The 27,966-nt window shown below is 40.7% G+C and overlaps 1 protein-coding gene and 1 long non-coding RNA gene across 7 annotated transcripts in view; both read left to right on the top strand.

Annotated features, from left to right (window-relative positions):
• Positions 1-27,966, top strand: part of Rit2 (Ras like without CAAX 2) — a 354,330-nt gene that overhangs the window by 22,865 nt on the left and 303,499 nt on the right. The gene's annotated exons all lie outside the window — the stretch shown is intronic.
• On the top strand, positions 2,731-13,946 carry LOC121144371. Of its 2 annotated transcripts, XR_005881724.1 has the most exons (4): positions 2,731-2,926; positions 3,130-3,254; positions 12,915-12,984; positions 13,510-13,946. It is a non-coding gene; the product is annotated as an uncharacterized LOC121144371 (long non-coding RNA). The 2 variants fall into 2 exon arrangements; XR_005881726.1 differs by lacking the exon at positions 3,130-3,254.

Below are 27,966 nucleotides of genomic sequence, written 5' to 3'. Positions count from 1 at the left end.
GCAGCCTGTGTCAGAGACAAACACCGCAGGAAGGAATACGCTGAACACGGAGGAGCTTCAGTCAGCTCAGAGAACTCAGAACTCAGCTAACACGGTGTGGCTGTTGGGTAATGACCCAGGCAAGTGGAATGGGGATTCTGAGAAGGGAAGGAGGGACGACAGACAAACGTGCTTGACAAATTACACTGATTACACTGTGCTCATCAAAGTTCAGCTCAAGTTCAAGGAAATATTTGTGGACAATTTCATGAATAATTCAGTTTGAGTTTTGCTGTTAGCTTTTAGTGAAAACCATGAAGCAATTGATGTTATGATAATTTGTAGCAAACTGTATTTTTTCTGTCTCATGTCTATTCTAAATTCTACCAGTCCCTTTTTAATGAGAAGCCTATTGTATTATATTGTATTATATAGGCTCACTAGAGCTAGGCTCTATCACAGGGCCCAGAAAGGTGTTCATCTTGTCTTGGTATTTTTTTTTAAATAAAAATTCACATTTGTTCTTTTAGAATTTCATACATGTATAAAATATATTTGTGGTGATCTATTGTTTATAGCCACTGAAGATCAGAAAAGCAAAGCAGCCAAGCTAGTAGCTCTTTCCTCTAGAAGCTGAAATGACCATCCTGTCTCCACGAATCCTCAGAAGCAAACACCCCAGTTCCTGTCACTTCCCCGCTTTATACTCCTCTCTGCCCAGCCATATCCGCCTGTCTCCACCTCCCTAGTGCTGGGATTAAAGGCGTGCAATCCCAGATGCTGGGATCACCTTTGTGTGAGCTGCTTCTCCTTTAGACTGGATCAGTTTCGTGTAGCTCAGTGTGGTCTTGAACTAACAGAGATCCCTCTGCCTCTGCCTCTGCCTCTTGAGTCCTGGGATTAAAGGTGTGTACCATCACCGCCTGGCCTCTACGGCTCTGGCTAGCTTTGCGTTTTGCTCTCCAGGGGCTTTATTAAATCATAAATAATATATCACCACGTGTATTTTGGTCACATTGCCCCGAACTCTCCCTCTAACTCTTCCCGGACCCCCTTTCTCATGATTCATTGAACTAACCCCTGCTGTCTGTAAGTGTAAAGGGCCATCTACCGGAGCGTGGGCAATGCTCTCACCGGAACCTATTTTAGCAGGCTGGCTTCCGCTGTCAGAGCTCCTCAGCAGTGGGGCTGTGCGACCCCCTTACCCTAGCTGCGTTAGAATTATGATTGGTTTGATCTAGTGCATGCCTTGTGTAAGCAGTTACAGTCACCGAGATTTGTGAATGCAACTGCTCTGTCTGTCATGTCCAGAGGACACTGTTTCCTGGCCGTCCCTGCCCAACTTCTTGCTCCTATCATCTCCCTGCTGCGTCCTAATCATGTTAATATCAATGCACTTCCTATACATAAATCCAAATAGATCGAGATGTTTTAATATTGAGGAACTTGTAACTGGAAATCTCTGTTTTGTTTTTATTTACTGTTTCTGTCTCTCATGCCATGCATCTCCCCATCCCTTTCGTATCCGCCCTCTGCCCTTGCAACCTCCCCCTCCCCAAATGAAATAAAATTTAAGAGAAAAAAATAGACAGAAGGAAAAAAAATCGATCTTGTCATCGAAGCTGTAGTGTGACACAGAGAGTCCACACAGTAAAAACTTTTATCCGTGTACATCTTTACTTGGAAGTGTTCATTTCAGAGAGTCGTTGGTCTGGCTCGAGGCCTCTGGTTTCTGCTACATTGTCAATGCTAAGCCATCACTGGAGCTCCTCTTGATTATCCTGCTGTTGTACGGTGTTGTGAAAATCCTGCAGCTATGCAGGACTGGTCCTTTCGCGTGCTGCAGTAGACCACACATGGGGTGGATACTGGGGTGAGCCAACACATAAGCCTGGTTCTGGGCCTGGGGAGTTGCAGGGTTGGTCAGCAAGCCAGCTCTTGCTTGTCCTCACCACCAAGATGAACTCACCAGCACGGCTTATGGGAGGGAGTTCATCCCTTCTAGTCACAAGCAAGGGGCGGGGCCAGTGCTCCTGCTTCCCTGTCCTGGGGCTCAGCTCTCCCACACCTACACCTTCAGGGTCAGCTCTGCTGTGTTGCCCAGGACTGGCATAGGGGCCACTCTCCCGAGTGCTGCAGCGGATGAGGGGCAGGGCCAGCTCTCCCAGCTGCCTCCAGGGTGGGGATGGGGGTCGGGAGATGTCGTCTTTCTCCTGCCCATACCACCACAAGACAGGGGCATTTTTATTTTATACAACACCATTTAAAAGTATTTAAGTGCAAAAGAGGTTTTTCTTTGTTCTCTTTTTTGTTAGAACCAGATATTACCAGAAGTCATTTAATAATACTTTTAAAGCCTTCAAAGGCATTTTTCTGCCTTTATGCAAAACAGGCTATAAGGAACATTATGTCTATTTCAAGGATGAAAACTTTGGGACACATTCACAGTTTTGTTCTAGACTGATAGCTTTTATATAGCAGAAATTTAACTACAATATTGATTATTTTTTCTTTTAAGATTTTTAAGTTATTCTAAGATTAGGATGAGTTTTTTAAATAAAAAAATTAATTGAAACACAATGGATTTACAATAACATTGTATACAGGGGCAAGCTTTGATTTCTATGGCAGGCCCCAAGTCACGTTCATGTGCCCAGCTTCCACACACACTTGCCAGGCTTACTTTGGGCTAGTGACTAGAGAGGCAGCTACCTTGAGATCTACCGCCTTAAGGAATGTCAATAACAATATTCTAAAGATCACCCAATGGAACCATATGTGACCAAAGTTCTAATGCAGAAGTTAGACCGATTTCTTGAGGCTCACATGAAAGTGAGGAGACAAAGACACTTCCAGGACCCTTAGGTTGCAGTGAAAGTATTGTTGGATAAATGTGTGTTAGAAGCAGCAGGAGGAGATAATTACACTGCTATTTGTGGGGGCAGGGGTGAGTAAGGTAAACTTAAAACTAATGAGAAGCTATAAATTGTCTTCAGCAAAAGGGGATGAAGGAAATGAGATGTGTCATAGGATAATTGGAAGAAAATGGCCCCAAAAGGAAAGGCACTATTGGGAGGTGTGGCCTTGTAGGAGGAAGTGTGTCACTGTGGGGGTGGTCTTTGAGGTCTCTTTGGCTCAAACTTTCCTCAGTGGGATCATCAGTCAACTTCCTGCAGCCTTCTGGTCAAGATGTAGTGCTCTCAGCTCTAGGACCACATCTGTCTGCACTCCACCACGCTCCCATCATGATCATAACAGGCTGAATCTCTGAAACTGTAAGCGAGCCACCCCAATTAAATGTTTTCATTTATAAGAGTTGCCATGGTCATGGTGTCTCTTCACAGCAATGATAGCCCTAGGATAGCAATGTTGACCATAACTAAATTAACTTAAGTACAATGCTCAAAATAGTGCTTGTTAATGAGGAAGTACTGAAACAAATCAAAATGCTGCCACAATCATCTTTAAGATAAGTCAGTTGTGATGGGACACACCATATTTTGGGCCACCTGTTAGGAATTAAAGGTGGGGAAGACCTGACTCTTTTTGAACTTTGTTTAATCTTAATCCTTTAAGAAATTATCTTTGGAGGCTGGAGAAATGGCTCAGCAGTTAAGAGAATGTGTTGTTCTTCCAGAGAACTGGTTTCCAGCACCCACATCAAGCAATTACCTGTGTCACCAGTTCCAGGTTATACAAGCCCCTCTTCTGGCGTCTGAACACAGCATGATTTTTATTGGAGTTCCTTACAGGAGTATGGATGAGGGTTTACTTACAGAAGCAGAAATATCTCAAAGACAGCTATATCAACAAAGCCTACCTCAGCATGACTGACAGTTTGTAAATGCTGTGAACCTGGAGCACACTACATTGAGCAGCGTGTAGGTAGCTCAACAGGTTGGAGGGTTTTTTTGTGCCTCACTCAGTTGGCCTCAGCCCTTCCAGGTTGCTCAATTGGAGTCTGCTTCTGTCAGGCAGATTGTTTTGTCTGGGAATCTTCTTTGTAGCTTGACTTAGGTCTAAGAGTGGCTCTCAGCACTCTTTACTGTTTGCTCCAGGAGAGTGAGACCTAGTAAATCTTGTCAGTTTCAGGGACTTCCTGAAAGCTGTCTTGAGTTGTTTACTTTCTGTCTTTAGGAGCTTTACCTACAAAACAGAACATTTCAATATTGGAGGAAATTGTAATACAACAGGTCTCTAAGAATCAGCTGTTCAAAGTTCAGATTGACTGCTGATGTAGGGATAGTCATACACAATTTTGTAGTGAAGAATTCTCAGAAAAAAGAAGGAAAAATAGGAAGAGGGAAAAGAATTTTTAGGTAAAGAAGAAACCCAGAAATCAACTTACTGTATCTGATAAGGAAACTACCATTTTGAACACATAAACTACAGTCTGCAGAATGACATGTTTCTTTAGAAGCATTTGATACCAAAGCCTGTTCTTTCCTGCTTTTAAGACTAGCATATTATGACACTTCAGTCTATCTTTATGAGCTCCCCACCTGATTGTGATATTCCCATTTTTTCTTTCCCTCTTGTCTGAATTTTGTCACCCCCAAAACACTTTTCCAATTAGAATATCAATTATGTGGAGGAATTTCATCTTGTTCACTTCTGTTATGTAAGCATAATAGTTGAATGAATGAATGAAGCTTTACTGAGCTACAGAGTTGCAGACCTCAGGGCTAACACACTCTGGGGACTCTTATTTCTGTCACCATCCTCTACATTAATGTCTAAGTCTTATTTTAATTTTTATAAAGGAAAAAATGATGGATTCCATCAATAAAGAAACATATGTAGATATCAATGCCACAGTGAGGGCCAGAGAAAATTGAATAGAATGCAGTTATGATAAAAAATAAACAACAAACAAACAAAAATAAATAAACAAAACAAAATCATCCAGGGATCCAGCAACAGTTCAAGCCAGCCATGTTCTTAACTGTCCTCAGCCTTGGTTTGTTCTGATGAACTGGGTCCCATGTTAATAGGACAAGAAAAAAAGGTATACAGAATTGCAGGAATTTGCAAATATCTCTTTATTCACTAAAGGCAGAAAGGAAATGAGCTTTAGATTGATACAAAATTCAATCACCTTCAAAAAGCCCATTTTTTTTCTTCTTTTTCCATTATTCTAGTGCAGTGCATTTTGGCTCATTTGATGAGACTGACAGAGTTCTCAGACATAGGGGAGCCAGGATGGAACTTTTAAAAAAGTGGCAAAACAGAAGCAACTTTGAATGAACTGTGACCAATTCTATGTGATTAAATTACCCTGAAGACAATACGCATGTCTACTTATGCTGAAAGGCAAGTAACATGTTTAAGTGAAGCACACAGGAACTTTGTTTTAAATTGTATCTCAAGACAGAATTCAATTAATTTTTTTATTAAAAGTCCCTCTTTTCAAAAACATGACATGCGTGTATTTGCTATGTACAAGTCTTAGATTTTGAACTAATTAAATGTGGATGTATTTAGGGAGTCCACAAGTGCCCAGAAAAAGGGAAGTCAGTTATTCATTGGGGAATCACTCATAAAGGACAAAGCAAGGTAGAGAACCACGGAGGTCTTCTGTCCTTAGCTGCTGGACGCAGCCAACTGCTTTCATATCACAACCCAAGAGACACAGCACTTGCTCCCAGCCCACACATAGTCTCTGAGATCCGCCCTAAAGGGGCCGATCCCTCAAAGACTATTGGAGGTAAAATTTCCAGCAACAATTAAACACTAACATTCACAAAGGAGTTTATTTCTTATCAAGAAACTCATTTATAGATACAGAGAGTGAATTGACAATGTATTTTTCTCCACTATAGCCGCAGTTCACATCATGAAACAGCAAGCTAGCATGATTCTCCTAGTATCAGTTATAGGATGCTGAAATGGCTATTTTAGAAATAAAGGAGGTAGGATTTCTTTTTTTAATTTTTTTAGGAGGTAGGATTTCTGCTGTAACAATTAAAGATATTGGGGCAATATAAAGATTCTTTCTTACTTGGTAAGTATATACCAAGAAATACATATTTCTCTATTGTTTATTTAAATTAGAATCAAACTTGTTTTACATATCAAGAAACCCCTATCCCATCCCCTTTGTGCTCCCCAGGGAGGGTGAGGCCCTCCATGGGGGATCTTCAAAGTCTATCATATCCTTTGGAGCAGGGCCTAGACCCTCCCCCATGAGTCTAGGCTGAGAGAGCATCCCTCTATGTGGAATGAGCTACCAGAGAACCACGTAGATTGCCAAGGTCTCCTCACTGTCAGGGGATCTGGATCAGTCCTACGCTGGCTTGCCAGCTATCAGTCTGGGATCTATGAGCTCCCACTTGTTCAGGTGGGCTGTTTCTGTAGGTTTCACCAGCCTGGTCTTGACCCCTTTGCTCATCACTCCTCTCTCTCTGCAACTGGATTCCTGGAGTTCAGTTCAGTGGTTAGCTGTGTGTGTCTGCTTCTGCTTCCATCAGCTACTCTATGAAGGCTCTAGGAGGGCATATAAGGTAGTTGTCAATGTCATCATAGAGGAAGGACATTTAAGGTAAACTCTCCACTATAGCTTAGATTGTTAGTTGGTGTCATTCTTATTGATCTCTGGACATTTCTCTTGTGCCAGATTTCTCTTTAAACTTATAATGGCTCCCTCTATTATGGTATCTCTTTTCTTGTTCTCCTCTGTTGTTCCCTCAACTCAACCTTCCTGCTCCCTCATGTCCTCCTTTACCCTCCTCTTCTTCCTCTCTCTTTCTCCTGGGTTCTACTCCCCTTCCTCCATGGTTCCAGTTTTCTCAGAAGATCTTGTCCCTTTCCCCTTTTCCACAGGACCATGTATGTCTCTCTTAGGGCCCTCCTTGTTTCCTAGCTTCACTGGCAGTGTGGATTGTAGGCTGGTAATTCTTTGTTCTATGTCTAAAATCCATTATCTGAGTGAGTACATACCATGTTTGTCTTTTGTGCTGGGTTACCTCGCTCAGGATAGTTTCTTCTAGTTCCATCCATTTGCCTGATTCTATTTTTTTCTACTGAGTAGTACTCCATTGTGTAAATGTGCTACATTTTCTCTATCCTCTCTTCAGTTGAGGGGCATCTCGGTTGCTTTCAGGTTCTGGCTATTACAAATAATGCTGCTATGAACATAGTGGAATAGACATCCTTGTTGTATGAATGTGCATCGTCTGGGTATATGACTAAGAGTGGAATTGCTGGATCTTGTGGTAGATTCCCATTTGCCTGAGCAATCTCCATACTGATTTCCAAAGTGGCTGTATGAGTTGGCACTCCTACCAACAGTGGAGGAGTGTTCCCCTTTCTCCATATACTCTCCAAGATGAACTGTCATTGGTGCTTTTGATTTATCCATTCTGACAGGAGTGAGATGGTATCTCAGAGTGGTTTTGATTTGCATTTCTCCCAATGGCTAAGGATGTTGAGTACTTTATCAAGTGTCTCTCAGTCATTTTAGACTCCTCTATTGAGTATTCTTTATTTGGTTCTGTAGACCACTTTTTAATTGATTATTTGGTCTTTTGGAGACTTGCTTCTTGAGTTCTTTGTGAATTTTGGAGATCAGCCCTCTGTCAGATATGGGTTTGGTGAATATCTTTTCCTATTCTGTGGGCTGCCTTTTTATCTTGTTGACTGTGTCCTTTGCCTTACAGAAGCTTCTCAGGCTATTGTAAAGGGTGATGTTTCTCTGATTTCTTTCTCAGTCACTTCATCATCTGTATATAATAGGGCCACTGATTTTTTTGAGTTTACCTTGTATCCTGCCACATTGCTGAAGGTGTTTATCAGCTCTAGGAGTAACCTTGCGGAGTTTTTTTGGGTCACTTATGTCAACTATCATATCATCTGCAAATAGTGAAAGTTTGACTTCTTCTTTTCCTATTTGTATCCCCTTTATCTCCTTTTGTTGTCTTATTGCTGTAGCTAGAACTTCAAGTACAATAGTGAAGAGATATGCAGAGAGTGGACAGCCTTGTCTTGTTCCTGATTTTAGAGGAATTACATTGAGTTTCTCTCCATTTAGTTTGATGTTGGCTGTTGGTTTACTGTATATTGCTTTTATTATGTTTAGGTATGTTCCTGTTTTCTAGGACCACATGAAGGAGTGTTGGATTTTGTCGAAGACTTTATCAGCATCTAGTGAGATGATCATGTGATTTTTCTTTTGCAGTTTGTTTATATGGTGGATTACATTGATGGATTTTCATGTGTTAAACCAACCCTGCATCCTTGGGATGAAGCCTGATTGATCATAATGTATGTTTTTTCTGATGTGTTCTTGTATTGGATTTGCCCATATTTTATTGAGTATTTTTGCATCAATGTTCATGAGTGATATTGGTCTGTAGTTCTCTTTCTCAGTTGTGTCTTTGTGTGACTTGGGTACCAAGGTAATTGTAGCCTTGTAAAAAGAGGTTGACAATGATTCTTCTGATTCTATTGTGAAACACTTTGAGGAGTATTGGTATTAGCTATTCTTGGAATTTCTGTAGAACTCTGCACTGATGCCATCTGGCCCTGTTTTGTTTTGTTTTGTTTTTTTTTGGTTGGGAGAGTTTTGATGACTGCTTCCTCCATTTCATTAGGGGTTATAGGTCTGTTTAAATTGTTTGTCTTTTTTTGGTTTAATTTTGGTAAGTGTTACCTATCCAGAAAATTGTCCATTTCCTTTAAATTTTCCAATTTTGTGGAGTACAGGTTTTCAAATTAAGACCTGAAGATTCACTGGATTTCCTCCGTGTCTTTTTCATTTCTGATTTTGTTAATTTGCATGGTCCCCTCTGCTTTTGGTTAGTTTGAATAAAGGTTTGCCTATCTTATTTATTTTCTCAAAGAACGAACTGTTTGTTACGTTGATTCTTTGTATTGTTTTCCTTGTTTGCACTTTATTGATTTCAGCAATCAGTTTGTTTTTTTCCTGGCATCTACTCCTCTGGGGTGAGTTTGCTTCTTTTTGTTTTAGAGCTTTTAGAGCTTGTTTAGAGTTTTCAGTTGTTCTGTTAAGTCTCTATTGTGACTATTCTCCAGTTTCTTCATGTAAGCACTTAGTTCTATGAACTTTCCTCTTAGTACTGCTTTCAAAGTGTCCCATAAGTTTGGATATGTTGTGTCTTCATTTTCAATGAATTCTGGGAAGACTTTAATTTCTTTCTTTATTTCTTCCTTGACCCGGGAATGGTGCAATTGCGCCTTGTTCAATTTCCTTGAGTTTGTAGAGCGTCTGGAATTTGTGTTGTTGTTAAATTCTAACTTTAAAGCATGGTGGTCTGATTAGACACAGAGGGTTATTCCAATTTTTTTGGACCTATTGAGGTTTGGTATGTTGCTGAGTATGTGGTCAGTTTTAGAGAATGTTCCATGTGACGCTGAGAAGAAGGTATATTCTTCTGTATTTGGATGGAATGCTCTATAGATGCCTGTTAAACCCAATTGGGTCATAACTTCTATTAGTTTCTTGGTTTCTTTGTTAAGTTTCTGTCTGGTGGTCCTGTCTACTGGAGAGACTGGGGTGTTGAAGTCTCCCACAATAACTCTGTGAGGTTTTATGTGTTTCTTTTATGAATGTGGTTGCCTTTGTATTTGGGGCAAAGATGTTCAGAATTGAGACTTCTTTCTGATTGATTTTTCCTGTGATGAATATGAAATGACCTTCATCTCTTTTGATTGATTTTAGTTTGAAGTCTTATTTGTTAGATAGTAGGATAACTATACCAGTTTGTTTCTTGGGTCCATTTGATTGGAAAATCTTATCCCAACCCTTTACTCTGAGGTAATGTCTGTCTTTGAAGTTGAGTTGTGTTTCTTGTATGCAGCAGAATGATGGATTCTGTCTTCATATCCATTCTGTTAGCCTGTGTCTTTTTATAGGCAAGTTAAGATCATTAATATGGGGGGGATTAAGGATCATTGAGTGTTAATTCTTGTGTGTTTTGGATTTATTGTTGTTGTTGTTTGTACTGTGTGTGGAGTTACCCTGCTTTTTCTTTTGTCTTTTGGTAATGTGGGATTATCTATTGCCTACATTTTTTGTGAATGTAGTTAACTTCTTTAGGTTGGAATTTTCCTTCTAGTACTTTCTGTAGGGCTGGATTAGTGGATATGTATTTTTAAAATCTGGTTTCATCATGGAATATCTTGTTTTCTCTATCTATAGTGATTGAATTCTTTGCTGGATATAGTAGTCTTGGCTGGCATCCTCCGTGGTCTCTTAGTGTTTGTGGAATATCTATCCAGGACAATCTGGCTTTCAGAGTTTCCATGGAGAAGTCAGGTTCGATTCTGATAGGTTTGCCTTTATATGTTACTTGGCCTTTTTCCTGTACTTCTTTTAATATTCTTTCTTTATTCTGTATGTTTGATGTTTGAATTATTATGTAATGAGGGGGACTTTTTTGTGGTACACTCTATTTGGTGTTCTGGAGGCTTCTTGTACTTTAATTGACATGTCTTTCTTTAGGTTGGAAAAATTTTTTTCTATGATTTTATTGAATATGGTTTCTGCATCTTTGAGGTGGTTTTCTTCACCTTCTATACCTAATATTCTTAGGTTTGACCTTTTCATGGTGACCCATATTTCCTGAATATTTTGTCTTAGGGATTTGTTGGACTTAAGATTTTCTATGGTCAATGAATCTATTTCTCCTAGTGTATCTTCAATGCCTGAGATTCTGTCTACCATCTCTTGTATTTTGTTGGTTATGCTTGCATCTGTAGTTCCTGGTCATTTGCCCATCTTTTCTAATTCCAGCAATACCTCAGATTATGCTTTTTTAATTGTCTCTATTTCAACTTTCAAACCTTGTTTTGCTTTAATTGTTTCCTGCAATTTTTGGTTTGTCTCTTCTTCCATTTTTTAAAAAGGATTTTCTTATTTCCTCTTTTAGGGTGTCTATCATGTTCATGATATTGTTTTTAAGGTTGTTCTCTTCTGCTTCATCTGTGTTGGACTGTTCAGGTCTTGCTGGTGTAGAGTCCCTAGACTCTGGTGGCATCATATTGGTTTTTCTGTTGTTGAATGTGTTCTTTTTTTTTTTTTTTTTTTTTTTTTTTTGGTTTTGCGAGACAGGGTTTCTCTGTATTGTTTTGGAGGCTGTCGGTCCAGCCCGGCCTCGAACTCACATAGATCCACCTGCCTCTGCCTCCTGAGTGCTGGGATTAAAGGCATGAGCCACCACCGCCCGGCTTTGAATGTGTTCTTATATTGTCATCTTCCCTTCCCCTATTCCTGTGGGTGTGGGTGTGGCCTCTTCGTCTCCTGATGGGTATGGGTCCAAGGTTCTCTTCTGGTGGGTGCAAGCAGGTCCAGTACTCTGATGGGTCTCATAGTGGGTGCAGGTGTGTCTGAGGCACTCCTTCTCCTGGTGGGTGGGAGCTGGATTAGCACAGTGCTGTCAGCAGACTCTTGGCGAGCTGAGGTGGGGGTGGGGTTGGGGGTGGGGGGTGGAATGTGACCTGAGTCAGCAAGCAGAAGTCGTGCCCCAGGCGGGGGCTGGAGCTCACCTCTGCCCTGAGTGAGGGCAGGAGTACCCCAGGGATCTCAACAGACTCAAGGTTGCTAGGTCTGCAGAGGACGAGTGGTTTTGCCTATAGTCTCCAGGCCAGAAGATCCCAAGGTGGGCAAGTGGAAGTCCGGAGCAAGATATATTTTAAATTTAACAACTATGACAACAAAATTGATAACTAATTCAAGACATTCCAATGCTATAAAAATACCAAATGCAAAACAAGGAACAAAATATTATACCAAGTTAGATACAGAAAAGTCCTGGCTGAGCAAATGAGATATGAAGGATTCTGGGAAAATATGAATATAGTCTGAAATTTAAATAATGTAAAGATTTTATTAAGGTGGAAAGATGGGAACTATTAGCTAAAAATAGTTTTAGCCTACTATGCATATTTAAACATTGTATTTACTTAAATACATACCTGTATATATTAAATAATTTTGAAAAAGTATTCAATTATAACAATGACAATGCAGAAACATTATGTGATAATTTATTCAAATATCAAATGAACTTAGTTTATATCTTTTTTTTAGTTACTGCTACTTCTAAATAGCACATGATTAATAAGAAAGATTACTATTAGTAATCATTTATTTAAAAAGTACACAGAAGCCAGACCTAGGTGCCATCTGAAGTTTGGTGAGATTGCCATAAGTTTCTCTGCATGAAATACAGTTTGCTTCAGTCACAAAAGATCTATTAACCTGCATGTCCCTCCCTCTGTGGCAGAGACATACAGCTTTTTTTCTGTCTCTTCTTCATGGCTGCCAAATACTCATTTATGTTTCCACACTCATGTCATTTTCCACTTTTTCTATGAGGTATCTTACATAAACACTTACAAAAACAGTTCTCAAACACTATTGGGGTACTCTTATCTTTCATGGCTTGTTAGCACATGATGGTCTCTATTCTAATAGTTGTGTGGAGAGTTTAAAAAAAGCTGTCATTACAACAACAACAACAACATCAAAATAAACTAAGGTCACTTTCTTTTGGCCTATGAATCCTGACCTGACACAAAGTCAAGTAACAAGTTGTCATGTGAAGATCTGGGGGAGAGTTAATGTTCCGCAAGCATGGTTGGAGGGTGGGAGATGCTGGTTTGTTGTGGCTAGGTCAGATCAGCAATATGTAATTATGAAGCCCGACTTTATATACAACCTTGTAGCCCAGGCTGACCTGAAACTCATGGTCTTTCAGGTTCGGCCTCCTGAGTGCAGGGTTACAGATGTATACCATTAGACCTAACTCAGAAACTATTTTCCTCTTCATCTTAGTTTCTGACTCCATTTCAAGCTCAGTTCAGACATCAAAAGGTTCACTAAAGTTAAGTCGTACTTTAAAGTTTGAATTTAGGCTGGATTACGAAAATGTTCTCTGGGACCAGGGATCGATGTGGTTGGCGATTCTCCACAGGTCCCGTCTGAGTTTGAAAGCAGCATGGCATAGAAAGATGACGACACAGGCATCCTACATCCTGCTCCAGGTACAACTAGAAGAACCGAAGTGTTGGGAACTTTGAATTTCCTCCACACTTTTCTGCTGTTACTTTTTAATGCAAGGACTCATAGTATGCAGTGAGCCATAGACTATTAATGTTTCTCCCCAAATAGTTAGGTAGTGGGCTCTAAAAGCTGTCGGTAAAGTGACACGAAATAATGGAATAATAAGCTTTCAGCTGAGTGGGACATAAAGGACATCCAGTTATCCAATTAAGAAACCCCTTCTTTTGTCAGGTCGCTGGAATGGTGCCCACTGTGTAGTTCCACAGTCTGCTTTCAAGCAGTCACGTCACAGTTTCAGTTAGAAAAGCCATTTTGACGGAAGTCACCTTTAAAATTAAGATACTTGTGGTCTTTTGAAGGAGAAGGGGATCGGTGTTCTAGAGAATATCCTAAACAGGGAAAGGATCCGAACTCACCTTCCCATTTGCCTCGTGACGGTGGGTCCTCGGTAGACGAGAACGAAAGGGAAAAGGATGTGTGGGAACTTCCTTCTTTTTTCTCCCTAGCAGTGCCACTTGCAACGCACGCCAGCCACTCAGCCACCTTGCAAGTTATGGGAGGTTGTGAAAATCCCGAGGAAATGAGATTCAAACAAACAGATAGGGTGCTTTGGAGACGGCACAGAAAGAGAGATCTGCGGAAATCCAGCAGCTGGCTCAGAAATCCAGTCTAGCTACTGAGCTAGAGTTGGCGCCTGTCTCATCAACTGACCCCCCCCCCACCCTAGCATTATGACTTTAATTTGCTGAATACTCGAAGATTTGCTTTCTATTTATCTACAAGAATGATGGCTCCCTTTCAGCTCAATATCCTCATAAAACCCATAAAAGAACTTAGCTCGAAGGGATTGACTGGACCGCTAATTGTGTCTAGTCTTAGAAATAAGCTGGTTTGAAATAAAATGCAGAGAAACAATTAAAGTCCTGGAATTTTCTTGAAATGAAACTCCTACAAATTATGAGATATGTGAAGTAATAGTTTACAAATTGACACTTTTTAAAAAATGATAGTCCACCTAAGCGGAAAATTGAGATTGTAACTAAAAGTACATATGTAAAAATTTTATATGTGTAGTTATACACACACATATACATATCTTTGTATAATGATGATTCCCTTCCAGCCCTTGGGCTTTAAGTTATAGCTTTGAGTATCTACGGTTAGCATTCAGGCATCGCACTGGCCTGCCCTTGGGGTTCTGACAGGATACACCCTCAGCTGCAGCCACTAAGGGCACTACCTGTGCACATTCACTATGTTCCCTTTTAAAAGGGCTCTGTCTGTCTACCATTCTCTCTCTCTCTCTCCTCTTCTGCCACCCCTATCCCCAGAGGCAGGGCCCCCTTTCCCCTCTCCCCCTTTCTCATTCACTTTTCCCCCAGTAAAAACTCTCACCCAAGCTAGGTCACATGGTGTCTTTCTCTTGCCAGCTGCTTTTAAAAATTACAACGTCTACTACCACCTCTAGAATAGTTCTCTAAACACAGAAAATAAAATATGAGGGGTTGTGAAGGAAATCAATGATCCTGAAACAGTCTGTGAACTATTGATTAATGTGATATAAACTTTAAGGAAACATTACGTTTGATCTGTCAGAAGAGAATGTGACTCCCGCAGCTCAAGCTTTTGATCCTAACAGCAGCACCTGAGGTAATTGCTCCTCTCACAGGTAACTTAGGCCAGTTGGCATTTCCACTGCTGAAAAGACCAACAGGTTAGTGTTAAAAGACCATAGTTGGCAGAATGTATTAATACTTGAAGAAATTATTTTTTTCCTTTTCTTTTATTTTTTGGAGATAGGTTTTCTTTGTGTAGCTTGGCTGTTCTGAACTCACTCTGCAGACCAGGCTGGCCTCAAACTCAGAGATCTGCTTGTGAGTGCTGAGATTAAAGGCATGTCACACCACTGCCCAGTAGAAATTATTTTAATACAAATAAAAGTGTTCATTTTTGTCCCATTTAAATCCAAGATGTCTAAACCAAGAACCAATGATCTAGAAGTATTTACTTTGTTAGATGTATAGACAATACAGGAGGCCAGAGAAGAAGACTTGGAAAAAAAACAACAAGAAACAGACATCAGAATTAAGCCCACAGTGGTCAGTGAAACTTAAAACCAGCCAAAACAAGAGTTTCAAAAGGTGGGTCCTTAGGACTTTGAAAAGTACTTACTTTCAATTTCAGGGAAACCAAGCCACTAAAGCCAGCTTCCAGGTTAGAAACTCTCCTGAGAACTAGGAAAACATAAGCAGTCCCCAAACCAACATTCCTCTAAGTTTCTGGGCTACTTTGTTTCTGGGTCATGTTCTGTACCAGTTTAGGGAGAAAAGGAGCTGGAAAATATGAAGCGTGCCTGAACTTATGAGAAGCATGTGACTGTTACCACATCACCCAGATAGACATTTAGCTGATGGGGTAAGTGCATTTCTCATGGTATTGTCCTTCTGCTAAAAGGTTGCTCTGATGCATTCCACTGAATCTATTTACTGTGTTGGAGAATTGTCTACATAATGGCTGATGTGGTTAATGACTACTGTGGTGAAGAGTCAAAATGTATTTTCATTTAAATAACAAGATCAGGAAAGCTGCTCTTCTGTTCCCAGCTGCAGTCACTGTGGTTAAAGTGCACGCAGTGTGACCTGAGAACGGGTTAAAGTGCACGCAGTGTGACCTGAGAACGGGTTAAAGTGCACCCAGTGTGACCTGAGAACGGGTTAAAGTGCACGCAGTGTGACCTGAGAACGGGTTAAAGTGCACCCAGTGTGACCTGAGAACGGGTGTGACTTTTCAGTCCCTTGTTCATCTAATAACATTTTGCCTTGGCCTTTGGTACAGTCCTCAGCATTCAGAGACTCAATGTTTGAAGGGATGGAGTTGAAATCAGCACTTTTTAATTACTTTCTGCATTAATCTGAGTGATGAAAACCGTAAGCAGGCTATGTCTTCTGCAGTACTTTTAAGAAAAGGAACTTCCCTTGGTTTTGATAAAGATTCACAAGTCAACGTTGACTTGAGCTTTCAGGAGAGACTTCAGGCTTGGTCTTCTGAATAATGTTGGAACTATTCTAATGATGGGGGCTCAAGGAAAGAAGCTAAATACAACTTTACTTTATGAGACAGCCGAGAGCCAAAGGACCAGGAGTAGAACGTTATGGTTTGGCTGTGAGCTGCCCTTTTCTATCCATTAAGAGAAGGTTGCTCCACAGCTGCTGGCACTACTTTGGAGTCTATGGAAATTTTGGGGGATGGGACCAGCTAGAGGAATTAGATCCTAAGGAACATACTGTTGAAGATTATACTTTGTTCCCAATTTCTTCCTAGGTCTTTGTTTTCTGACGGATATGAAGAGGTAACCAGTCTCTTCCCCCGTAAGACCCTGGTATTCACCATGGATCCATAAACAGTAGTACCAAACCCTGGACTGAAATCTCTGAAACCATGAGCCAAAATAAACCTTCCTTCCCTTGTCAAAAAAAAAAAAGAAAAGGAACTCCCTGCAGATATGCTTTACCCTTTCTCCATTAGTAAGCATGTGCGCTTGAGTATCTTTTACAAGAGACAGAGTTTGTATTTTAGTATGGACAAATAATAGGCTATGTTATGTCATATATACCATATAATAGAAGCACTGTGATGAAAACAGGAGAAGGGAGCGATGGGAAGTTACTGTTTTATGCTACACAAAGGTGCTCTCTGCAAGGAAACCAGAAGGAAGCAAAGGGAAAGACCTGTGGCTCTCTGGAGAAAGGGGAATCATTAAGGTATTATGCCACAGGTACAGCAGTCACCGGATGAGAGATGGCATGTGACTTTTCATGACATTTGAACCCTTTCCTTTGCTTTCAAGATAGGGTTTCCCTGTGCTCTGTAGATGAGGCTGGCCTCAAAGTCACAGAGATACTCCTCTATCTCTTGAGTGCTGGGACTGAAGGTGTGTGCCACCACTGTCTGCTGCCATTTAAATTTTATATAAAGTGTCAGAGGAAACCATTGGAGAATATTTCATAACAAGGTGGTATGATTACAGAGATAGCCTGTAAGTAGGTTAAGGTAATGGCAAAGAGGGTTGGTTCACTGTGGAGACAATGAAGTTCTGCTGGAATTAAAGAGATAATGCTAACTCACTAAATTTCCAAGTTAGCAGAAATAACCCTAAGAATTATTTAGAAGATATTGAGTTTCGAGACCATCATATAATCATGCAGCCAGTTTCCAATATTAAATCAAAGCCTGTAATACTCTTCTTACTCTGCCCTTTTTATGAACTCTCAAAGGATAACAAGAGTCATATCAATAAGCCCAGCTGTACCAGTTGCAACAACACTCGTTTACAATAATCACATACAATAAACAAATGCTAGCATCTTTAACATAAATTTTTATTGATTCTTTGGGAATGCTACATCATGTACCTCTATCCCACTCATTTCCCAGTCCCTACACATCTGTCCCTCAACTCAACAGCACCTCCCCCAAAAGAAAAAAAATTAAAAATGTCGATAAAAGCCAAACAAATAAACAAAGACCTACTTTGGTCTTTCCTGCCTCTCCAACATCTCTTCATTCATCTTAGTGGCACTGGGAGCTTCGGTGTGTCACACAGTATAGCCTTTGCCCACTCAGCTTTACTTGCAAATGTTCATTGCAATGAGTTGTTGGTCTGGTTCAAGGCCTCTGACCTCTGGTACGTCATTAATAATGGACCCTCACCAAAACTCCTCTTGGATATCCTGATGTTTCCCTGAGTCATGGAGATCCTGGGGCTATGGTAAGGTAAGAGCAGTCCCTACACACTCCTGCAGGTCATAGATGATGTAGATGCTAGAGTGGACCAACTCAAAGCTCAGGGTGTGGGTGGGGGTGTGGGTGGTAGCTGATTTGGTCAGTCTGGGCACTCAGACTGCGAAGGGCAAGCCAGCTCTTCTATGTCGATGCCATGCAGGCCAGTTCTTCTGTGACTGTGAGGCTAATTCTCCAGAGTGTGGGGCCAGCTCTGTCTTGAGAGGTGGAGACTGCTCTTCCACTGCAGGGGCCAGCAAGGGGCAGTGGTGGCTCAGCATGACCCTTGGATTTCAACATGCATGGTTTCTATGGCCCCTTGTGGTCAACACAGACCCCCGCTGTAGTAGGACCATGGGCCCAGACACATGGCCAATGGTAGCAGCTTAAGTGCAGATGTCACCATGACCAGGTGGCAGAGTGGGCCGCCCAGATCAGTATGACCCTGGTGGCAGCATGGCCCTTGGACACCAACATGGCCTCAGGTGGCTGACCAGACCATGGGTATCCACATGGCCATTCGTGGTAACAGGCGCCATGGACATCAGCTCAGATCCTGACTGTTGTAGGGTCACAGACCCAGACATGGTCATCAGCAGCAGTCTGGGCCCAGATGTCACCATGGCCCCGGGTGGCAGCATAGTCTGATGTTAAAATGTTTAGGTTTATCCAGTAACAAGACACAAACTGTGACTCAATGATCCCACGTGGAGTTTATTGGTAGACAGGGAGGGAAAAGGGGGATGAGAGGTAACTATGCAGAACACACACACACACACACACACACACACACACATACAGAAAGAGAGAGAGAGAGAGAGAGAGAGAGAGAGAGAGAGAGAGAGAGAGAGAGAGAGGAGATGGAGAGTAAGACGAGAGTAAAAGAGTAAGAGAACATAAGCAGGCAGGGGTCAGTCCTTTAAAGGGGTCCTTTGCACCTGCGTGGTTCTCACAGAACTCTGGGCTGGCCAGAGTGCTGCCTGAGTGCATCCTGCCAGGTAACAGGGCAGGCCAGCGTAATGCCTGAACCTTTCATAGTCCACTCAGATTGGCATGCCCCAGCAGTGACATGGCCCTCAGATTGATTGCAACACGTCTGCAAGTGGTGGCCCAGACCTTGGGTTTCTATGTTCCCTTTCAACTGCTAGTGTTTTACGAAGACTTTCTCAACATTCTAAGCCTTTGCTTTCTCCTTTAATATCATGGCTACCTCACACTACTATGCCTCTCTTTGTCATGAATCTCTCTGCTCTGTGTCTCACTGTCGGTCATATTTTTCATAAACTAATAAAGAAGAAAACTAAGACTTCAGATGCTTGTCTTGAGTTCTACAATTGTCCACAAGTCCTCCATTAGCCACTGTGGTAGTTTAAATGATAATGGGCCCTGTAGTATGATTTCTGCAAGTTAAAACATGACACACACATGTTCAAACTTAGTTCACCGTCTTAGTTCAGTATTTTCTCTTCTTAGTGTGTCTTCATTCTCAATGGACATATATTTCAGAAGTTGATTAATTTCTCTTTAGTAACTTCCTTGTCTTGTGGTGAGCATTTTACCTCTTGACTATAATTTCTCATTATTCCATGATTTGCCACTATTTTCAGTGTCCTATTCCAGAGACCCATCAACACTTTGAGAAATGTTCCCAAATCCCTTTATCTTACAATGTGGCTATTTGTTTCGTCAGAGCTATCACAGTAAAATGTTAAGTCAGCTGTGTCATTCCTGGCTCCTGGTGCTCAAGAACTCATCAGGATTACAGACAGTGTTGGCTGATTAACAGCTTGATTAATTTCTTACAACCACAGGGATCCAGTTGTCACCTACTTTCTAGTCTTTGTTCCAGACAATCCCTGCTCAAACTTGCCCTTTAGCCATGTCGGGAGAAGACTTGTTTATGCTACCCCTTCTTTAAAGGGTCACTTCTTAGCTACACACGAAACATGCTTACCCACTGTTGGTATTCCTTAAGACTTAGCCTGGTGACTCCGTTGATGGGGAACACCTGTGCATATGTCAATAAAGCACTGTTGGCCAATTGGGAAGCTAGATAGGTGGGACTAGAAGTCCAGGAGGACTCTGGGTAGGAGAAACACAGGGAGTCAAGATGTAGCTGCCATAGGGGTAAGAAGTTCGGAACTTTTCTCTGGTAAGAGAAATACTTAGAATAACAAATATGGGGTAAATACTTAAGTCAGAGCAAGCTAGTATAAAACAAGCAAGGCCAACAGCTTCATAATTAATACAGCATCTTGTGTGTTAGTTGGGGACTACAACATGGCAGAGCCCAGGCGACTGGTGGGGAAAAAGCAAAGCGGCTGAAGGAAAAGACTTCACTCAACACTCGGTCATTTTTTTTTTTTTTTGCCTTAAGTTGTATGAAATAGCGTAACTTTGCTTTGCCCATTTCTCCACCACTCTGTCTTTACGTTTTTGTCATCCTTGTATGTCAAGGGGGTTTTCTCTGGTCAGACTCTTTGCTTGTCTTCAAATCCGGGGATTAGTCAGAACACAGTCAAGGCACTTTGCTAGGTGATAGAATGACTTAATGATAAAGCTATTTCAAAGATTTCCCAAGGTCTCTTTTAACTTTATTATTATTATCATTTTTTACATGAATGCAGTTGGTCAGTTAGCTCAGTTGGTTAGAATGTGGTGCTAACATCCAAGTACAGGTTTCTTTTCTTTTTTTCTTTGTTTTTGGGGGGTGGGGGGTTGAGACAGGGTTTTACTGGATAACCTGGCAACAGGTTTCTTTATATCATTTTTGTACACAGCTTTGGTCAATTATTTAACCCAGTGGTTCTCAACCTGTGAGTCTCTGAAGATGGAGGTTTCTGTCCCGCCTGGTCCCACAGCTGTTTTGCCCCAAATAAGCACACAAAGACTTATACTAATATATAAACTGTTGGTCGATGGCTAGGGCTACTTACTGGCTAGCTCTCTCTTAATTACCAACCCATAACTACTAATCTATGTATTTCTACATGGCCTTATCTTACCAGAGAACACCTGGCACATCCTATCCTCCCGGTCTCTCCATGGCATCTCTTCACAGCCTCTCTCCCCTCTCTCCTCAACATTCTCCTCATTTCCTAGCCCTGCCTATCTTCATGACTCTATTGGCCAATCAGTGTTTTATTCATCAACCAATAAGAGAAACATAGATACAGAAGAACATTCCCCCATTAGGTCTTAACCCCTTTAGGGGGTCAAATGACCCTTTCACAGTGGTCACCAAAGGCCGTCAGAAAATACATATATTTACATTATGATTGACAACACTTACAAAATTACAGTTATGAAGTAGCAACAAAAATAATTTTATGGTTGGGGTTCACCCTAACAAGAGGGACTATATTAAAGGGTCACAGCATTTGGAAGGCTGAGGACCACTGCTTTAACCTATTCCTCTATTTATAAGCCTTTGCATATATGGAAGCCAGAATTTGAGGCTGTATGTCTTCCTCAGCAGCTGTCCAGCTTGTTTTTAAAGGCCGAATCTCTCACGGATCCGGAAGTCTTTGAGATCTGTCTGTCTCTCCTCCTTATGGCAGTCCGTGCAGCTGAACTCACCTTTATGTGGATATTGGGATTTTGAATTCATTTCCCAGCTATTTTCCCAGCAACTCAACTTACTCTTTTGGAGATTCATGAAACATCAACTTTGAGAACTTGATGGAAGTTAAAAATCCTTTATCACACAGTTAAAGTACTTTATTAGTCTGGCATAATTTCACAGCCTTAGTGCAAATACTACCCTCTAAGCAGGTCTTTACCATTACTATAGTTTTGATTTTAGTCTTTATTTGTATAGCTAAGACTTTTTACACCTCACAGCTCTGTCTTTCCAAGGATCTTTTTCACATTTTCTTTTTTTATTTAAATTAGAAACAAGCCTGTTTCACAGGTAAATCCCAGCTCCCTCTCCCTCCCCTTCTCCCCTTCTCCCTCAATCCCCATACTCCATGCTCCCTCTGCTCCCCAGGGGATCATCAGAGTATGTCATATCATATGGGGAAGGGCCTAGGCCCCTCCTCATGTGTCCAAGCTGAGACTGCATCCCTTCACATGGAATGGGCTCCCAAAATCCATTCGTATACTAGGGATAAATACTGATCTACTATCAGAGGTCCCATAGATTGCCAATGCCTCCTCACTGACATCACATTCAGGGGATTTGGATCAGTTCCATCCTGGCCTCCCAGTCATCAGTCTGGGGTCCATGAGCTCCCCCTTGTTCAGGTCAGTTGTTCCTGTGGGTTTCACCAGCCCAGTCTTGACCCCTTTGCTCATCACTCCTCCCTCTCTGCAAGTGGGTTCCAAGAGTTCAGTTCAGTGGGTGTCTGCTTCTGCTTCCATCAGCTACTGGATGAAGGCTGTAGGATGGCATATAAGGTAGTTATCAATCTCATTATCGGGGAAGGGCATTTAAGATAGCCTCTCCACTATTGCTTAGATTGCCAATTGGCGTCATCCTTATAGATCTCTGGAAATCTCCCTAGTGCCAGATCTCTCCTCTAACCTACTATTATGGTGTTTCTCATCCTGTTTTCCTCTGTTCTTCCTCCAACTCAACCTTCCTGTACCCCCATGTCCTTCTCTCCCCTCCTCTTTCTTCCAGCTCTACCCTCCCCCCCATGCTCCTAATCCACTCAGGAGATCCTGTCCCCTTTCCCTTCTCTGGGGTACCATGCATGCCTCTCTTAGGGTCCTCACTGTTTTGTAGTTTCTCTGGCAGTGTGGATTGTAGGCTGGCACTCCCATGCTATATGTCTAAAATCCATAGGTGAGTGACTACATACCATGTTTGTTTTTTTGTGACTGGGTTGCCTCACTCAGGATGGTTTCTTCTAGTGCCGTCCATTTGCCAGAGAATTTCAAAATTCTATTTTTTTATGCCAAGTAGTACTCCATTGTGTAAATTTACCACATTTTCTCTATTCATTCTTCAGTTGAGGGGCATCTAGGTTGCTTCCAGGTTCTGGCTATTACAAATAAAGCTGCTATGAACATAATGGAACAGATGTCCTTGCTGTATGAATGTGCATCTTTTGGGTATATGCCGAAGAGTGGAATTTCTGTATCTTGTGGTAGAGTGATTCCCATTTTTCTGAGGAATCTCCATACAGATTTCCAAAGTGGCTGTACAAGTAGGCATTCCCACCAGCAGTGTAGAAGTGTTCTCCTTTCTCCACATCCTCTCCAGCATAAACTGTCATGGGTGTTTTTGATTTTAGCCATTCTGACAGGAGTAAGAAGGTATATCAGAGTTGTTTTGAATTGCATTTCCCTGATGGCTAAGGATGTTGAGCAGTTTCTTAAGTGTCTGTCAGCCACTTTAGACTCCTCTATTGAGAATTCTCTATTTAGTTCTGAACCCCACTTTTTAATTGGATTATTTGGTGTTTTGGAGGCTACCTTCTTGAGTTCTTTGTAAATTTTGGAGATCAGCCCTCTGTCAGATGTGGGATTGGTGAATATCTTTTCCCATCCTGTGGGCTGCCGTTTTATCTTGTTGACTTTGTCCTTTGTCTTATAGAAGCTTCTCAGTTTCAGGAGATCCCATTTACTAACTGTCAATCTCAATGTCTCTGCTACTGGTGCTATATTCAGGAAGCAGTGACCTGTACCAATTCATTCAAGGGTACCTCCCACTTTCTCTTCTCATAGGTTCCATGTGGTTGGTTTTATATTGAGGTCTTTGATCCATTTGGACTTAAGTTTTGTGCATGGCGATAGACATGGATCTATCTACAGTCTTTTACATACCAGTATCCAGTTATATCAGCACCATTTGTTGAAGATGCTTTCTTTTTTCCATTGCATAGTTTTAACTTCTTTGCCAAAAATCAGGTGTTCATAGGTGTTTGCGTTAAAATCAGGGGTTTCAATTTGATTCCATTGGTCTGCCTGTCTATTTTTTGTGTCAATACCAAAATATAGTCCTGTTTTCAGGACTATAGATCTATAATAGAGCTTGAAGTCTGGGATGGTGTTGCCTCTGCAAGTTCCTTTATTGTACAGGGTTGTTTTGGCTATCCTTGGTGTTTTGTTTTTCCATATAAAGTTGAGAATATTTCTTTCAAGGTCTGGGTAGAATTGTACAGGTATTTTGATGGAGATTGCATTGAATCTGTAGATTGCTATGTTGATTCTACCTATCCAAGAGCATGGGAGTTTTTCTATTTTTCTGGTATCTTCTTTAATTTTTTTCTTTAAACACTCAAAGTTCTTGCTATACAGGACTTTCACTTGTTTGGTTTGCATTACCCCAAGATATTTTATGTTGTTTGTGGCTATTTTAAAGGTTGATGTTTCCCTGATTTCTTTCTCAGTCCATTTATCATCTGTATACAGCAGGGCTACTGGTTTTTTTTTTTGAGTTAATCTTTTATCTTGCCACTTTGCTGAAGGGTGTTTATCAGGTTTAGGACTTCCCTGGTAGAGTTTTTTGGGTCACTTATTCAAACTATCATATCATCTGCAAATATTGAATGTTTGACTTCTTTACCAATTTGTATCCCCTTGGTCTCCTTTTGTTGTCTTATTACTCTAGATATGATACCAAGTACAATATAGAAGAGGTATGGAGAGAGTAGACAGCCTTGTCTTGTTCCTGATTTTAGAGGAATCATATTGAGTTACCCTCCATTTAGTTTGATGTTGGCTGTTGGTTTACTGTATATTGCTTTTATTATGTTCAGGTAGGTTTCTGTTATCGCTGATCTCTCCAGGACCTTTATATGAAAGGGGTGTTGGATTGCGTCAAAGGCTTTTTCAGCATCTTGTGAGATGATCATGTGGTTTTTCTTTTGTAGTTTGTTTATATGGTGGATTGCACTGATGGATTTACAAATGTTGAACTATCCCTACGTCCCTGGGATGAAGTCTGCTTGATCATGGTGGATGATTTCTCTGATGTGTTCTTGGATTCCATTTGCCGGTATTTTATTTAGTATTTTTGCATCAAATTTCATGAGGGATATTGGTCTGTAATTCTTTTTCTTAGTTGTATTTTTGTTTTGGTACCAACATAATTCTAGCCTTTTAAAAAGATTTTGGCGATGAGCTTTTTGCTTCTATTTTGTGAAACAGTTTGAGTAGTACTAGGTATTAGCTCTTCTTTGAATTTCTGGTAGAATTCTGCACTGAAACTGTCTGGCTCTGGGCTATCTTTGGTTGGGAGAATTTTGATGACTGTTTCTATTTCTCTAGTGTTTATAGGTCTGTTTAAATTGCTTACCTGTTCTTGATTTAATTTTGGTAAGTGATGTCTATCCCCGAAATTATCCATTTCCTTTAAGTTTTCAAAAATTGTGGAGTACAGGTTTTCAAAGTACGACCTGAATCTTCTCTGGATTTCCTTAGTGTCCTCTGTTATGTCCCCCTTTTCATTTATGATTTTGTTAATGAGCTTGTTCTCTCTCTCTCTCTCTCTCTCTCTCTCTCTCTCTCTCTCTCTTTTGGTTAGTTTGGATAAAGGTTTTATATCATATTGTTTTTCTGGAACAACCATCTCTGTTACATTGATTCTTTGTATTGTTTTCTTTGTTTGTACTTTATTGATTTCAGTCCTCAATTTAATTTTTTCCTGGCTTCTACTCTTCTGGGATGAATTTGGTTGTTTTTGTTCTAGAGGTTTCCATTGTGCTGTTAATTCTCTAGTGTGACTATTCTCCAGTTTCTTCATGTGAGCACCTAGTGCTATGAACTTTCCTCTCAGCATTGCTTTCAAAGTGTCCCATAGGTTTGGATATGTTGTTTCTTTGTTCTTGTTCAATTCTAGGGGGATTTTGTTTCTTTTTTTATTTCTTTTTTGACCCAGGAATGGTGCATTGTTCAATTTCTATGAGTTTGTAGTAATTTGTGTTGGTGTTGAGTTCTAACTTTAAACCATGGTAATCCGATAGGATACAGTGGTTATTCCAATTTTTTGTGTCTGTTGAGATTTTCTTTGTTGCCAAGTATGTGGCCAATTTTAGAGAAGGTTTCATAGTGCTGAGAAGTAGGTATATTCTTTTGTGTTTGGATGGAATGCTCTATAGATGTCTGTTAATTCCAATTGGGTTGTAATTTATGTTACTTCCTTGGTTTCTTTGTTAAGTTTTTGTCTGATGGTGAGATTGAGGTGTTGAAGTTTCCCACTATAGGTGTGTTGGGTTTAATGTGTGATTTGAGTTTTAGTAATATTTTATTTATGAATGTGTGAGCCTTCATATTTGGTACATAGATGGATTTTTCCTGTGATTAATATTAAATGATCTTCTTAATCTCTTTTCATTATTTTAGTTTGAAGTCTAATTTGTTAGATATTACGATAGCTACACCAGCTTACTTCTCATGGTCATTTGATTGGAAAATCTTTTCCAACTCTTGATTGTGAGGTAATGTCTGTCTTTGAAGGTGAGATGTGTGTCTTATAAGCAGCAGAAGGATGGATTGAGTCTTTGTTTACATTCTGTAGCCTATTCTTCCTATAGGTGAGTTACAACCATTGATATTGAGAGATATTAATGACCAATGATTTTTGATTCTTGTTTGTGTTGGGGGGTGGAATTGCGTATGAGTTTTTCCCCTACTGGCTTTTGGTAAAGTGTGATTATTTGTTTCCTATTTTTCTGAGTGTAGTTGACTTCCTTGGGTTGGAGGTTTCCTTCCAGAACTTTCTGTAGAGCTGAATTTGTGGATATATATTGTTTAAATCTGGTTTTGTCTTGGAATATTTTGTGTTCTCCATCTCTAGGGTTTTTCTGGGTGTAGTAGTCTTGGCTGGCATCTGTGGTCTCTTAGTGTTTGTAGAACATCTATCCAGGATTTTCTTGCTTTCAGGTTTTCCATGGAGAAGTTGGTTGTAACTCTGATAGGTTTGCCTTTATATGTTACTTGGCCTTTTTCCTTTGTTGCTCTTAATATTCTTTCTTTAGTTTATATGTTTGGTGTTTTTTTGTGTATTTTTTTATTTTAATTTTAAATAGCTTGTTTTACATGTCAATCCCAGTTCCCTCTCCCTCCCCTCCTCCCGCACTCCCCTTCCACCCTCCCTCCCACCCTATTGCCAAATCCTTCCACATAGGGGATGTCTAGAGTCTATCATTTTACTCTTGGTAGGGTCAAGGTACTCCCCTAAGAGTCCAGGCTGAGAGAGCATCTCTCTTTGTGCTATAGGCACATGAAGACAGATTGTATACCAGGGATAGACACTGATCCACAGCTCAGGGCCCCATAGGTTGTCCAGGCCTTCTCACTGACACTCACATTTGGGGGGTCCAGATCAGTCCCATGCTGGCCTCCCCACTGTCGGTCTGGGGTCCAAGAGCACTCCCCCTGTTCAGATCAGCTGTCTCTGCTGGTTTTGCCAGCCCATTCTTTGCCAATTTGCTCATCATTCCTCTCTCTCTGTCACTGGGTTCCTTGGGTTCAGTTCAGTGCTTAGCTGTGTGTTTGCCTCTGCTTCCATCAGTCCCAGGATGAAGGCTCCCGGATAGTTATAGACATCAAGTTCATTTGATTATTATGTGATGAGGGAACTTTTTTTTGGTCCAGCCTATTTGGTGTTCAGTAAGCTTCTTGCACTTTCATAGGCATGTCCTTCTTCAGGTTGGGAAAGGTTTCTTCTATGATTTTGTTGAATATGTTTTCTGTACCTTTGAGCTGGGCTTCTTCACTGTCTTCTATCCCTATTATTCTTAGGTTTTGTCTTTTCACAGTGTCCCATATTTCCTGGATATTTTATATTAAGGATTTGTTGGATTTAAGATTTTCTTTGTTCGATGAATCTATTTCCTCTAGTTTATCTTCAGTGCCTGAGATTCTCTCTTCCATCTCTTGTATTCTGTTGGTTACACTTGCATCTGTAGTTCATGATTGTTTACCCAGCTTTTATATTTACAGCATTCCCTCAGTTTGTGTTTTCTTTATTGTGCTTATTCCAGTTTTCAGGTCTTGAACTGTTTGAATGGTTTCCTCCATCTGTTAGAATGTTTTTTCTTTGCTTTCTTTAAGAGATTTGTTGATTTCTTGTATTTTTGGTTTGTTTTCTCTTCTATTTCTTTAAGGGATTTTCTTATATCCCCTTTGAGGGCCTTTATCATTTTCATGAAGTTGTTTTTAAGGTCATTCTCTTCTGGTTTATCTGCTCAGGATGTTCAGGTATTGGTGGAGTAGAGTTCCTAGACTCT

This window comes from Mesocricetus auratus, unplaced genomic scaffold, assembly GCF_017639785.1.
Source record: "Mesocricetus auratus isolate SY011 unplaced genomic scaffold, BCM_Maur_2.0 Super-Scaffold_100015, whole genome shotgun sequence".
NCBI classification, from domain to species: domain Eukaryota; kingdom Metazoa; phylum Chordata; class Mammalia; order Rodentia; family Cricetidae; genus Mesocricetus; species Mesocricetus auratus.
The sequence above is the reverse complement of the archived record's forward strand: the minus strand, read 5'-3'. Positions and strand labels throughout refer to the sequence as shown.